The sequence below is a fragment of the Lipotes vexillifer genome, unplaced genomic scaffold (assembly GCF_000442215.2).
Source record: "Lipotes vexillifer unplaced genomic scaffold, Lipotes_vexillifer_v1.1 scaffold1017, whole genome shotgun sequence".
In the NCBI taxonomy this organism is placed as follows: Eukaryota; Metazoa; Chordata; class Mammalia; order Artiodactyla; family Lipotidae; genus Lipotes; species Lipotes vexillifer.
Genome location: NW_006772141.1, coordinates 1274748 through 1289323, shown reverse-complemented (window position 1 = coordinate 1289323; position 14576 = coordinate 1274748). Strand labels below are relative to the sequence as shown.

At 41.5% G+C, this 14576-nt stretch overlaps 1 pseudogene; it reads left to right on the top strand.

The window, feature by feature from the left end:
* The first annotated feature begins 5510 nt into the window (after nucleotides 1-5510).
* Nucleotides 5511-5828, top strand: LOC103083903 (cytochrome c pseudogene; annotated as a pseudogene).
* Nucleotides 5829-14576: the final 8748 nt, after the last annotated feature.

Sequence of the window (14576 nt, the reverse complement as noted above, 5' to 3'; positions counted from 1 at the left end):
CGGGGCACGAACCCATGTCCCCTGCACCGGCAGGCGGACTCTCAACCACTGCGCCACCAGGGAAGCCCTACAGGCATGTTTTAAGACCTTCATGGAATAGGCAAGGGAGCTGCTGTCTTACTTTTTAATTTTTAAAAATGGTGACAAGAATGCTTCTCAAGCAGTTCCCAATCCAAACGTTAGGTATAAATTAAACTACTGTTGAATTCTAAAGATGCTGATCCATGTTAGCATGCTAGATTTTTTTTTTTTTTTTTTTTTTTTAAAGAAACTCAGAATTGGGCAATTAGTTACATCTTAGCCGCTTAGGAAATCATCACACACACACAAAAAGAGTTATGTATTACTGCTGGCACCCATGAGTCATTTTTATCACCCAATGAAAGGTCTAGTTTCGTTAAAAACACTTGGAGGATTAATCTAATATGAAATTGCTACAACTACAAGCATGAACTTTTTGTTTTTTACCTTTTATCTCAAGATTTTCTTTTTTCATTGTCATAATAAAAGAGGATTATTACTAGTGTGAGGGCAGACCTCACAGAGAGCACACAGTAGGTGCTCAATACGTGTCTGCAGAATTGACTTGCTGTAGAACTGCATCAGTGAATTCCAATCTGTAGTTAAGCAGACATTGTCTAAGCGATGGCCATAGGAACAGCTGGTCTTAGTATATACCCTGAAGGCTCAAAGCTTGCTTTATCATAGAGCTGGATGAGAATAATTGTGGTGTACAATATTAGGGTTCCCTCAGCAAAGCAAAATAGCTGTGAGTGTCATAGGGGATTTATTATAGGCATTTGACCTTACACATCTTGGGAACCAGTTAAACCATCTACGTCAGTGTGTCGTCCCCAAGTCTGCCGTGGGTCTGCGGCCAGCAGGATTGGCAACAGGAAAAGAAGATAACCTTGCAGTGGGGAGAATGAGGTCAATTTCGAAGCCAGGAGGATATGCTGGAACCCCCAGGAGGCTGTGTCTCATTGGATCTCCAGTTGGTCTTCTATTTCTTCAAAGCCCATGACCTTGATGCTTTAAGGTGAGCTGCAGACAAGCTGGTACTTCCCCAGAGAAGCACCTGGCCCAGGTGGACACGAACAGGTTCATTCACATAAAGTGACCCAGGATTTGGGACCCCTACAGACAAGTTGAGCAGCAGCTGAGGGAGCTGTGGGTGTGGATGCTGCTGTCTCCCCAAAGTGAGCCAGGATACCCGTAATGATGGATATGAGCCCCAGTGCCATCTGCTCTACACCTTCCATGGGGGCTGGGGGTGCAGAACTCATGTTGAACAGGTGGCATCTTATTCCTGTACAGGGAAGAGGGTACACATGCCCATGGTTGGTGGACATGCAGTTACTACCACCTCTCGGGGAGTAACTTGGAAAAATGTATTAAAATTACACACACATGCCCCGTTGACCCAGAATCCCACTCCTGGGAATCCTTATACTAATAATGTAAGCATATATGTTCAACGTTGAATAAATTGTGGATAATTCATAGTAACGGATCGTTCTCAATAGTTCATTAAAAATAGTGAATTAGCACGATATCTGGGGACCTGGAGCAATTTGCATGCGGTATTAAAAGAGAAACTGGAGCAGAGTGTGTATGCTTTGAACCTATGTTTTCCTAAATCAATGACAGAAATATTTTGTATATGTATATATACATGTATGTGTGGTCTTATATGTTTAGAAATAATTTTACAAGCATAGGGAAATATGGAAAAGGTCAATACTAGGTTGCTAAGGTTGGTTAAGTGGGGCGGGGTGGGGTGAGGAAGTGGACAGGGAGCCACATGAAGAGAAAAAGGCAAATGTAAGACTGGGCCAGACACAGCTCTAACACCATTTGATGAAGATGATCTCTCCTAAACTATCAATCAGGGTTATGCGTGTGTGTTCATATGTAATTTATCTCTATGAATACTCTATACCTTGAAGTGTATTTAGCCTGTTATTAATATAGTCACTCCATCCTTCTAAGTCTTACTTTTTACATGACAAATTATTTTCCATCACTTTTCCATTCACTTTTAATCTGTGTGCCTTTATAATTAAAGTGCATCACTTTTAGACAAGCTGAAGTTGGGTCTCTTTTATCCATTCTGACCATTCTACTTTTTAATTGGAGTTTTAGACCATTAACATTTAATATGATTATTGATGGGATTGGCTTTATTTTATTTATTATTTATTTTCTGTTTGTTCCTCTGCTACTTTTTAACTGTTTTTAAGAATAATTTTAAATTCCCAGAGAAGGTACAAAGATAATTACAGACTGAATGTTTGTGTCCCCCCTCCATATTCATGAAAGTTGGAATCCTAACCCTCGATGTGATGGTTTTTGGAGGTGGGGCATTTGAGAGGTGAATAGGTCATGAGGAGGGAGCCCTCATGAAGGGGATTAGTGCCATTATGAAAGAGGAGGAAACAGAGGATCCCTCTCTTTCTCTTTGTTGTGAGGATACAACAAGAAAATGGCCATCTGCAAACCAGGAAGAGGACTCTCACTGGAACCCAACCATGCTGGCACCCTGATCTTGGACTTCCAGCCTCCAGAACTCTGAGAAATAAATTTCTGTTGGATATAAGCCACCCAGACTATGGTATTCTGTTATAGCAGCCTGAACAGACTGAGACACTAGTGCAGAGAGTTTTGGTTCCCCCTATTGTTAACATCTTACACTATAACTTACAATGGTACAATTGTCACAAGTAAGAAGCCAACATTGGCACATTACTGTAAACTAGACTCCAGACTTTATTTGGATTTCACCAGTTTTTCCATTAATGTCTTCTTTCCAATACAGGGTACCACGTTGCATTTAGTCATTATGCCCTCTTAGTCACCTTTGGCCTGTGATAGTTTCTCAGTCTTTCCTTGTTTTTCATGATGTTGATCGACAGTCTCGAGGAGTCCCGGCCAGGTATCCTGTAGAATGTTTTCCAACTTGGCCTTGTCTGATGTTTTTCTCTTGCTTAGACGGGGTTTTGGAGTCTTGGAAAGACTACCGTGGATGTGAAGTACCTTTCTCATCACATCATATCAGAGGGTTCATATCATATCAACATGACTCATCACTGGGGATGTTGAGCTTTATCACTTGGTCAAGGTGGTGTTTGCCAGGCTTCTCCACTGTAAAGGTACTATTTTCCCTTTTTTATACCCTCCTCTTTGGAAGCCAGTCGCTAAATCTCGTCCACCCTCAAAGGAATTAACCTCTACATCCTAGAGAGGGAGCTTCCTCATATATTATTTGAAATTCTTTTGTAAGGAAGATTTGTTTCTTGTTCCTATTTATTCCATCATTTGTTTCTATTATTAATAGGATGGACTCACGTATATTTCTTTTATACTTTGGGTCATAACTTAGTTCCGTGTTATTTATTTTGTTGTTCAAATTGTTCCAGCTTTGGTCACTGGGAGCACTTTCAGGTTGGTTCCTGTGTCCCTTTGACTTGTCCCTATTCTAAAGTTGTATGATTGGATCTACCCTGAACTTTTCAACTTTTCAGGTATATGAGCCAATAAGAATCCCCTCCCCACTTTTTATTGCTTAACTTAATTGAGTTGGATATCTGTCAACGGCAAGCAAAAAGAGACCTGATATAATGTATACTATATATATCTGATATGGAACAGATGTAATATATACCAGACTCAGATAAAGTAGGACTGTTAAAATTATTATTGAGGATTATTAAGCAAATATTAAAGTAAGCGGGAAAATGATCATACCCCAAATTTAGGCCAGTAGAGTTACTGGTCTTGAACAGATAATTTAACTTTGAATTTCCTGGCAGCCAAAGCAAAAATAGAAATATGATGAGTTATATAACACTTGTCTGATTAAAGGAAGCATACCAACCTCTTAAGAGAGATAAAGTTATCCTTGATTCAAATGTCACAAATATTTTCTCATGAGGATCCTTATTTGTGAGAATATTAAGCGCATAAGGATTTTCCTAAAGATGCCGTAACATTCCAATATAAAAGCAAAAGACCTTATTATTTCAGTGCAATTTAGTAAAGTCATTTCTGTAAGAAGTTAAGTTCTTATACTCTATAAACTTGATATACACTGAACACTTAGGAAACTGGAGGAATGGATCAATAGTCTGTCTTAGACTATCTTTTCCAAATACCCTTGGATATTTGAAGGATAGAAACCAAACTATTTCTTTAAAAATAATACACACAGCACACACATATTACTTAAAGGGTAGTCTCTAGGTCAGGTGCACACACACAGACACACACACACACACACACACACACACACACACACACACACACACACACCACACACATACAGCCTGGCAGGGTTGAATCCCAGTTTGTAACTGTTCAGAATAAGACTAGTAAGAAAAACATTCATCCCTGAGGAGGAGTATAAACTGTAGAGATAAAAAAACAAAATTCTCTAGGCCAGGATTCCAACTCTGGTATTTGAACTGGAGACTTAATGTTGCAGTTTCCACTGATGCTAGTGAATTTTGTGTCTATTTCTCTACCTATCAAGCCCAACAAACTCCTTCTAACTTTTCTGCAGCATTTAGTGAGATTATTCCTAAAGAAAGTGCTCCTAACACACTAAAGTTACTAGGTTTGAATGCAAGGGGAAGTGAGCGCAAAGAAAATCCCCTCCCAGGGAATTCCCTGGCAGTCCAGTGGTTAGCACTCGGCGCTTTCACTGCCGAGGGCCCGGGTTCAATCGGGGAACTAAGATCCTGCAAGCCACATGGTGCAGCCAAGAAAAAAAAAAAGAAAAATCCCCTCCCAGATATTTGCTTTCATTCCTGTTGCTTTTCCCCTTCCTCACAACTTCAAATGTGCTGCACCTTGGCATTTGCAGGCTAAAACTAACTGCCAGGCATTCCATGCCTGGCCCCTCTGGATCTACATCAGAGCTCCAAACCCACATTTCATCTGCATTCAGGAGCCCACCTCACAGGGAGCTGGCCCACCTCCTGACTTGGATGCCATCTCCAGAAAGGTTTACCTTCCAGAAGCTAAGTGAGTTTATCCGCTTACCGAGGGTTTGGCTGCCTCTCGCCTTCTAATGGTATTTTCCTGTCACGGACCAGCTGTCTCTTCTGTCATTGAGTTTCTATAGCGCTGTAGGATTTAAAGCAGGATAGATTAGCCTAAGCGAAAGACTTTGAATCACATCGCTCCAGTAGAGCATAGAAGTTCCAGTTCCTAGGGAGGCTGTTGGCTTGGAAGGAACCCCAAATAGCATCCTGAACCCAGGCCTTAGAGGAACAATTTGTTCAAAACACTCGAAGGCTGATCTAAGTCAGCATGGCCAAAATGTGGACCAGCCATACGCTGCACATCAGTCAGCCTAACATCTGTATGATGGGTTACTTGATTCTTCTTTAAATCGTTTTGTGTTTTAAAACTTAAATGCATTTATTTAAATATGAGATTAGAGAGCGGGACGTTCGGCTTGCGAGCGGGAACCTCTTAGTCGTGCACGGAGAAAGTACGATTTAAAAATGGGTGATGTTGAGAAGGGCAAGAAGATTTCTGTTCAGAAGTGTGCCCAGTGCCATACTGTGGAAAAGGGAGGCAAGCACAAGACTGGGCCAAATCTCCATGGTCTGTTTGGGCAAAAGACAGGTCAGGCTGTCGGATTCTCTTACACAGATGCCAGCAAGAACGAAGGCATCACCTGGGGAGAGGAGACGCTGATGGAGAATTTGGAGAATCCCAAGAAGTACATCCCTGGGACAAAAATGATCTTCGCTGGCATTAAGAAGAAGGGAGAAAGGGCAGACTTGATAGCTTATCTCAAAAAAGCTACTAATGAGTAATCGTTGGCCACTGCCTTATTTATTATGAAACAAATGTCTCGTGACTTTTTATGTGTACCACATTTAAATTGATCTCATACACTAGAATTCAGATCATGAATGGCTGATGTAATATTTCTGTCCTGATTTAAATAAGATTGGCTTGTGGCTAAATGAATATGGTCAGCTTTTTGAATTTTGCTGGTAATTCTGGTTCAACAAGTACTATCACTGTTTCCCCCTTCTAAAGAGATGATTAAACTTGAACAAGGAAGGTTAAATTTTTCAGGGATATGGTGAATGCCTTCCCAAACCCTATAGGAGATTGGTTTTATATTTAGATTTCTATAAGTGGTTATATTAATATATTTAAATCTTGAGAAGCTCCCTTCACTGTCTCATAGACCAGCAAGAGTCACCTGTGTTTCGGTTGTGTTCATTTGCCTGTTAAGGCAAGGGCTGAATATACACTTACAATGTCCACTTTGTCTTTTCGGTCTTAACTATGCCAATTTAATTAAAATTCTCTATCTGATAGATTAAATAAATAAATAAATAAGAAACCGCCTGGGCCTGATCAGCCAGGGCTGCAGGCCCTCCCAGCTCCACAGGGACTTTGGCTGTGGAGCTGGAAGGCCTTCAGGGGCAAAGGATGGATGTGGTCATTAACTCCAGTGCCTTTCAGAGCCCAAAGAGGGTTCAGAAGGGAGAAATGGGGAGAGGCCAAGCCCGCTGGGCCTAGGCAGTGGACCTCTCGTGTCTCCATAGGACCACATTACATCCTCCTCCCACCCACTGCCTTGCACAGCTGCCCCAGACTCAGGGACGGGCAGGGGTAACAGATCGATATAAAGCAGGTGAACTTGCCGTAATGGAGGGTGGGACAGTGCTAGAAGCCAGCTGTGGAAAAGACACAGGCCTCATCTACCACATTGAAAACAAAAAGAGTTGTCAAACATATCTCCCTGATTCCAATTTCTGAAAGTCCACTAGGATTTCCCAAACATGGGGAGAGGCAGGGTATAATGGAAACCACAGCTGCCTCTGGCCTGGAAGGCTGCTTGGGGAACGTCACCCTCACCTAACCTGTCCTCAAGTATTCTTGCAGGTGAACAGCCAACTTCATCAACAGCCCTGGGAGTTTGTAGATGGCCTTGTCAAATCACAGGGCTCTCAGATGCTGCTAAGATCCCATCGGGGCAAAACCGAGTGTGTCCCCAGAGGCATTCAGCTTCCTTCATTTCTTCCTGAACTGTTTGTTAATAGTGGAGAACACGTTTGAGGTGGAATTGTTTTGAATTCAGAAACATTCCTTTGTCCCAGAAGTGATTTTGCAGGCAAGAATGTGCACAGCTTTGGAAACTGAGCGGGCTACGGTGACATTGTGTGGTGGACGTCGGAAGCTGTTGGTTGTGATCCCAGCATCGTCCAGCCTCTGGACTTGAGGGAGGCTGTGCTCTGAATATCAGCCCCCTCAAAACAGCCCCTTCCATATTTGTTCATGAAGGTAAGAGACGGGGCTGAACTCACAGAAGGCTTGCAAAGAAAGATATTGTTATCTCTTCAACATTGGCAGGTGATGCCATTTTTGGTACTTTGAAAGGAGACTTTGTAAAAACGAACCAAGGGTGGAAGGACAGGGGTGCACGGACCCATTTCTGCAATTCTGAGGAGTAAAAGTGCCTAACTTTGTTCAGTGAATTGGTTGAAGCTCTGAACCAGCGAAAAGCCTGGATGGCTTTCATTGTAGTGATGGACGCGAACACCTGTGATAATGTGTAGTTAAGTGGACCAGGTATAACTTGACCAATGAAGGGCTCCAGTACATGAGGCTGGTGGTGGGAGGATCCTGAAGTTCTCACCTTATGCTGGGGAGGGGGTGACGTGGCGGTGTGGAGGGCTAGGAAGTGACCATCTCGGTATCAAATGAGACGTTCTCGGTTTAGGGTATAGGATAATTTTCACTGTCTGTACTTTTGTGATTTTTGTGACTGTATAGACCACCTATATAATATATCAGTTTTCACTAACCTCATAATAATGCAATGCATCTTTTGCGATTGAATGTTTGGATCCTACTTGTCCTATGATGGTGGGGATTTTAGGTGTTTTGTAATAGAAAACACTGTGACGGGAGGTGTGGTTAAACCCAAGGTCCCAGTATGAATCCTGAAATACACATTTAGAGAGGCACATTCTGAAATTCATAGTAAGGGAAGAGGAAATGGAAAGGGCTCTTTATGTCACTACAGTCAATGGGAAACAAGTATGGCTTCCCGTGCAGAGATGGACATGACCAGTGAAAACTCTGCAACGCTGCTCAATTCTAGCTCACCTGGGGAGGGTTCTCATCCCCAGGACTACGTTCTCTCTGTTAACAAGGATCCTCTTTCTTCTAGAGGTCATCAGAAGTCCTATGAGGGGTTGAACAGGAAGGACCTTTGCAGTGTCATTCAAGGCTGTTTAATGCCCTCTTCCATGTCCCAGTTCTTTGGGGGACACTGGGTGCTGGAAGGAGGCCAGACTTTGTGCACACGTCATACTGGGCTTCAGTCCCAACTCGGCCCTTTTTAGCCACATGATCCTGGGGCAAGTTCCCTTCTCTCTCAGTTTCCCTTCTCCAGAGACTATGATGCTGGTTCCTCCTTTTGAGACCTGTTCACCAGGGATTGGAGATCCCCACTGGCACAGCAGAATGTGCCTGACACAGTGCCCATTAACACGTAGTAGGTGCTTAGTGGGTGGTCTCAATTGCAGAAAGATCAGGAGGTCCACAGCTGGACAGACTCCAGGTCTGAGTTTCAACTGGTGTGCAGAACACAGTATTTCTCCCTGATGTGCGTGTATCATAAATATTGCAGAAAAAAATTTTTTAAGTCTACCCTAATCTTACGATTGTGACACAGCCATTTTCATTCTCCTTTTGATCCATCATCACCTCTGTAACATTGCTTTTTTTTAAATAAATAAATTTATTTATTTTATTTATTTATTTTTGGCTGTGTTGGGTCTTCGTTGCTGCGAGCGGGCTTTCTCTAGTTGCAGCGAGAGGGGGCTACCCTTTGTTGCAGTGCGTGGGCTCCTCATTGCGGTGGCTCCTCTCGTTGTGGAGCACAGCTCTAGGCGCGCGGGCTTCAGTAGTTGCGGCACACGGGCTCAGTAGTTGTGGTGCACGGGCTTAGTTGCTCTGTGGCATGTGGGATCTTCCCGGACCAGGGCTCGAACCCGCGTCCCCTGCATTGGCAGGCGATTCTCAACCACTGCGCCACCAGGGAAGCCCCTGTAACATTGCTTTTTGTGCTTAACATTATAATGTGACTGTTTTTCCTTTTGCTACTCAGTCTCTCCCAAATACCATTGAGTGAGGATTTCTCATTCCTTTATGGATCCTGATGGCTGGACCTGGAGATTATCTTCAGTTATCCACAGCTCCATTGACCGCTCCAGTGGATCTCGACCCTTAGACCTCACTGTCCAACCCATCACTTCTTATAATTCTAGAAAACCTCTGTAAAGCACTTTCCAATGTACACGGTGAATTCAATATATTATTTCTTTTCATTTTTTCCCCTTCAAGATTGGGTCCTTAGAAAAATTCCCACGAGAGTTGTCAAAAAAGAACAAAGATAATGGACATTTTAATGGCCTCCAGACAATTGACAAATTGCTTTCAGCTCAACAGTTCAGCAAACATATATGGGGAGTCTACCGCGAGACATGCTTTCTCACCTGTAGTAACAAGACTGACCCATCACTTTGAATGTGTATTTGTTTTACTACAACTAGGCCTAGCACTACATATTACTATGTTTATTTTTTTTTTCCTCGTTAAATAATACCCTCTGGTTTGTACTGGAGATCTGTTTCTAATAAGTTTTCCCTTGGATTTGATTAATGGGTTTGCATCTTAGCCAGACATAGGAACCTCCCAAAGCAGCGTCGTGCTGCAAATCAATTCTGCCCAAGCTTCAGTTTTGTCATCCAGAGAACAAAGGGGAATAGATGCCCATTAACTCATGTGCAGCTGCCCTGGGAAAGAGGTGTTATCGTTATCCCATTTTTCTGATGTGGAAACTAAGGCTCGGTGACATTGGGTGACTTGTCCAAGGTTGCTTGTGTGGTTAAGTGCCAGCTCTACCTAAATTGTGGGTTCTCCAACACGCTGCATAGTTTGTTCTCAAAGATACTCTGGGGACAGAATTTTGTTGGCAAATGTGAAAGTCCTACAGAGATTAGTTGGGAAGGGGCCAATTTCATCTCTAGGATGGGCCAAAGCGGATTTTTTTTTTTTTTTTTTTTTAGTTTTTGTGTTTGCATGGCACCACCGCATCACCCCTCCAGACCACCTACTTCCTGAAGGTCTGCTTGTGCCTGGTGGAAAAAGTGGGGCCCCCCAGCAGGGATAGATTTGTACTACTACCTAACATGGTTGTGCCCTGGAGCACTTGGAGACCACCAGGTCCCTGTGAGGCATCCCAGCTCCCTTACTCTTCAGCCCTGGATCTGCCCACTGTCTTCATGGGCTTTGCAAATCAAAGGACCCTTTCCATTAACTTGAACAAGTTGGCCATGGATTCTTTTTTTCAAAAGAGACATTCTTTCCCTTGTTGGAAAATGGAATCAGAGTCTAGGAGAGCTTCTGTTTTAAGTAAAGTCTGTAGCAAATCATCAGTAGTTAGTTCTCCTCTGGTAATTTATCAAGGAAATTTCCTCCATGGTTTCCAGGGTTCATAGCCCAGAAGAGATGAAAGGAGCTAGAGAGCCCATATATCTTAAGAATTATAAAGTCAAATGTCTACAGGAGCCGGAAGTGATACAAGTGAGTGAAAACAGGACAATAGGGACTGGTGGGGATTGTGGGGAATGGAGAACACATGTCCTCTCTATGGGAGCAACGCTGCTCACTTTCCCCAGATTGTTGCCATGAGTGAAATAGGCCCAGTATTGCTAAACCTTTTATTCTTCAAGAGATGCTAGATCTCCAGATTTTGAGGTAGACTACCCCATTTTTATAAATGAGAAATAGATTTGACTTCTAAGAGGTAAAAAAAAAAAAAAAAAATGCAGGCCAAACACCAAACATATCTGCAAATTGACTTTGGCTGAGGGCAAGCAGTTTGTAAGATTTGATTTAGTGGCACCATCTATTTTACAGATGCAGAAGCTGAGACCCAGAGAGAGGGAATGACCATTAGTGATCACTTTCTGCCAACAGTTTAGGGGCCTTCCGATAGAAGAAGCTGTATCACCAAAGTGCAGAATTGTAAAGTCACTTGGATGCAATAAGGGATAACTGCAAAAGATAACTTTTATTGACCACCTGCTACATTCTGGGCCCTGTGCTGGGATATATCTCATATGGTCATCATAGCTACATATATGTCGACTTTACAGATGAGGAAACTGAGGTTTACAGATGATAAGTCAGAATAAAGGGCAGACCAGTGTACAAGAGTGGCTGACTCCAGTGTCTGTGTTCCTTCCACTATTGTTACCTGTCTTCTTATGTAGTGAGCCTCCTGTCCCTGGGTGTACCCAAGCAGAGGAGGTATTGGGGAAAAAATTCTTATATTCAGAAGGAGACAGAACCAGATGCTACTGGAATTTCCTTCAAGGGGGAGCTTCTCAACTTCGGCACTCTTGATATTTGGGGCCGGATAGTTCTTTGTTGTGCAGGCTGATCCCATGACTTGTCGGAAGTTTAGTAAATAGTATGCCTGTCCTCTACCCACGGATCTTCCCTAGATGCCAGTAGCACCCCTTTCCTCCCCCAGTTGTGATGACCAAAATTTTCTCCAGATATTGTCGAATGTCGCCTGGGAAGCAAGACTGTCCCCAGCTGGGAACCACTTCTTGGAAGTTTTGAGATTTTCATGAATCTATGATTAGCAGTTTTCTAATTAGTGGAACAAGGGAGGGGAAGGGAACTAAGATCTGTGGATCCTCCAGGTGCCTCCCACACATTATTTCATAAAGTTCTCACAGGAGCCTGGGAGAGAGGGTCATCAACCCCATTTCACAGTTTAGGATACAGACACTCAGAAAAGTTAAATGAGTCACCCAGGTCACATGGCCAAGTCCTGTAGGATGTGATCTACGTCTATGTCATAGTGCACTGGACTTTTTACTGTATTAAGAATTTCAGTGTGAAACAAACATGCTAAACATTCAGATCAAGAGATTAGAAAAAGAGATGTTTGATAAGAGAGAAGACAATAATAAAGATAAGGGTGGAAATCAGCTAGAGAACAACTACAAGTAGCAAAAGCAGAGAAGAGTAAAGGCACCAAAAGTTGGTGTTTTAATATATTAATAAGATTAACAGGAGAAACATCATTTGTAAGGCTGATGATAGAGTGATGCAAATAAACAAAATATAAATAATAAAGGATAAATAGCAACAGATACAATTACACACATAAAGGAAGAAAAGATTGCTATAAATATCCATTACTAATAAATTTGAAAATTTAGATGACATGGACATATATCTTGAAAAAATATAAAATGCTAAGTTTGGGCGCAAGAAAAATTTTAAAAGAAAACTTGAATAGACTAGAAAGTATTAGAGAATTTGAAATGTTAGGCAAAGACCTTCCTCCCAGAATGCTTCAGTCTCAGATGTTTTTATAGGTGAGTTTTAACAAAGTTTGTAAAGAATGAATCAGCCAGATCTCTAGAAAGATATTGTGGAAAATATAAGAATGAAAACTGCTTGGCTTATTTTATGAGGTCAGGATAATATTGATTCCAAAACTAGAAAAAATATATAAGACTAATCACTCAGAAAAAAATATAAGAAAATAGATTGTAGGTCAATTTATGTAATGGATGAGACACAAATAACCTAAATAAAATATTACCTAAAAGAATCCAAGAGCCTTTAAAATAAATAGTACCTCATAATCAAATAGAGCTTATCCCAATAATATCAGTATTATATCAGAGAATCTATTTGAAAAAAATCAAATCTACCTGAAAAAATTCAGATAGAGGCAGGAAAATAGATTATGACGTGATAAATGTTGTTTTTAAACCACTTACCAATAAAATAGAAGTTTTGTTAAGTTGGTAAAAGTCATGTATCTAAGTTCTATAGCAACCTTTATTTTAAGAAAGTAACTTTATATATTTTCTTTATGATTTTGAAAAACACAGCAACGCCTCTCTGTCACCACTCCTCTTTAACACAGGAAGTCCTGCTAATATTAGAAGAAAAAACAGGGACTTCCCTGGTGGTCCAGAATCTGCCTTCCAATGCAGGGGAAGCGGGTTCGATCCCTGGTCGGGAACTAAGATCCCACATGCCGCGGGGCAACTAAGCCTGCGCGTGAGTAGCAACTACTGAGCCCGTGCCACAAGTAGATAGCCCACGCACCACAGCTGCAGAGCCCATGCGCTCTGGAGCCCTTGGGCTGCAACGAAGGATCCTGCGTGCCGCAACTAAGACATGACGCAGCCAAAAATAAGTAAATAAAGTAATTTTCAAAATTGTTTTAAAGCAAGAGAAAAGAAAAATAAGTGTACAAAGAAGATAATACTTTTTTTTCTTCAGAAGACATGATCTTCTTCATAGAAAAGTAGAATCAAAACTAAAAAGAGAGGACTTCCCTGGTGGCACAGTAGTTAAGAATCCACCTGCCAATGCAGGGGAAATGGGTTCGAGCCCTGGTCCGGGAAGATTACACATGCCGCAGAGCAACTAAGCCCGTGTGCCACAACTACTGAGCCCACATACCTAAAGTCCATGCTCCACAGCAAGAGAAGCCACTGCAATGAGAAGCACTCACACCGCAACAAAGAGTAACCCCCGCTCTCCGCAACTAGAGAAAGCCCGCGCACAGCAACGAAGGCCCAGCACAGCCAAAAATAAATAAATAAATAAATTTATTTAAAAAAAAAAAAACTGAAAAGAGAGTCAAGCATGGAATACAGATACACAATCAACTTTTAAAAAATCTGTAGCATTTCTCTGTATCATTAGTAACCAACTAGAAAATATAATAATGTATATAAACAATATACTACAATAATTATGTATAATAATGCATATATAATATAATAAAAACCAAGATACTATTCACAATAGCAGTAAAAACTAGGAATTAACAGGAGAATGCACAAAACCTCTTTGGAGAAAGTTTAAACATTTGATATTAAAGAACAAAAATAATATCTGAAAAGTGGAGAGACAGTCATACTCTTTATTTATTTTATTTTTTATTTTATTTTATGCTTTAACATCTTTATTGGAGTATAACTGCTTTACAATGGTGTGTTAGTTTCTGCTGTGTAACAAAGTGAATTAGCTATACATATACATATGTCCCCATATCTCCTCCCTCTTACGTCTCCCTCCCACCCTCCCTATCCTACCCTTCTAAGGGGACACAAAGCACTGAGCTTATCTCCCTGTGCTATGCGGCTGCTTCCCACTAGCTATCTGTTTTACATTTGGTAGTGTATATATGTCCATGCCACTCTCTCACTTCGTCCCAGCTTACCCTTCCCCCTTCCCATGTCCTCAAGTCCATTCTCTACATCTGCATCTTTATTTCTGTCCTGTCCCTAGGTTCTTCAGAACCATTTTTTTTTAGATTCCATATATATGTGTTAGCATATGGTATTTGTTTTTCTTTTTCTGACTTACTTCACTCTGTATAACAGACTCTAGGTCTATCCACCTCATTTCAAATAACTGAATTTTGTTTCTTTTTATGGCTAATATTCCACTGTATATATGTGCCACATCTTCTTTATCCATTCATC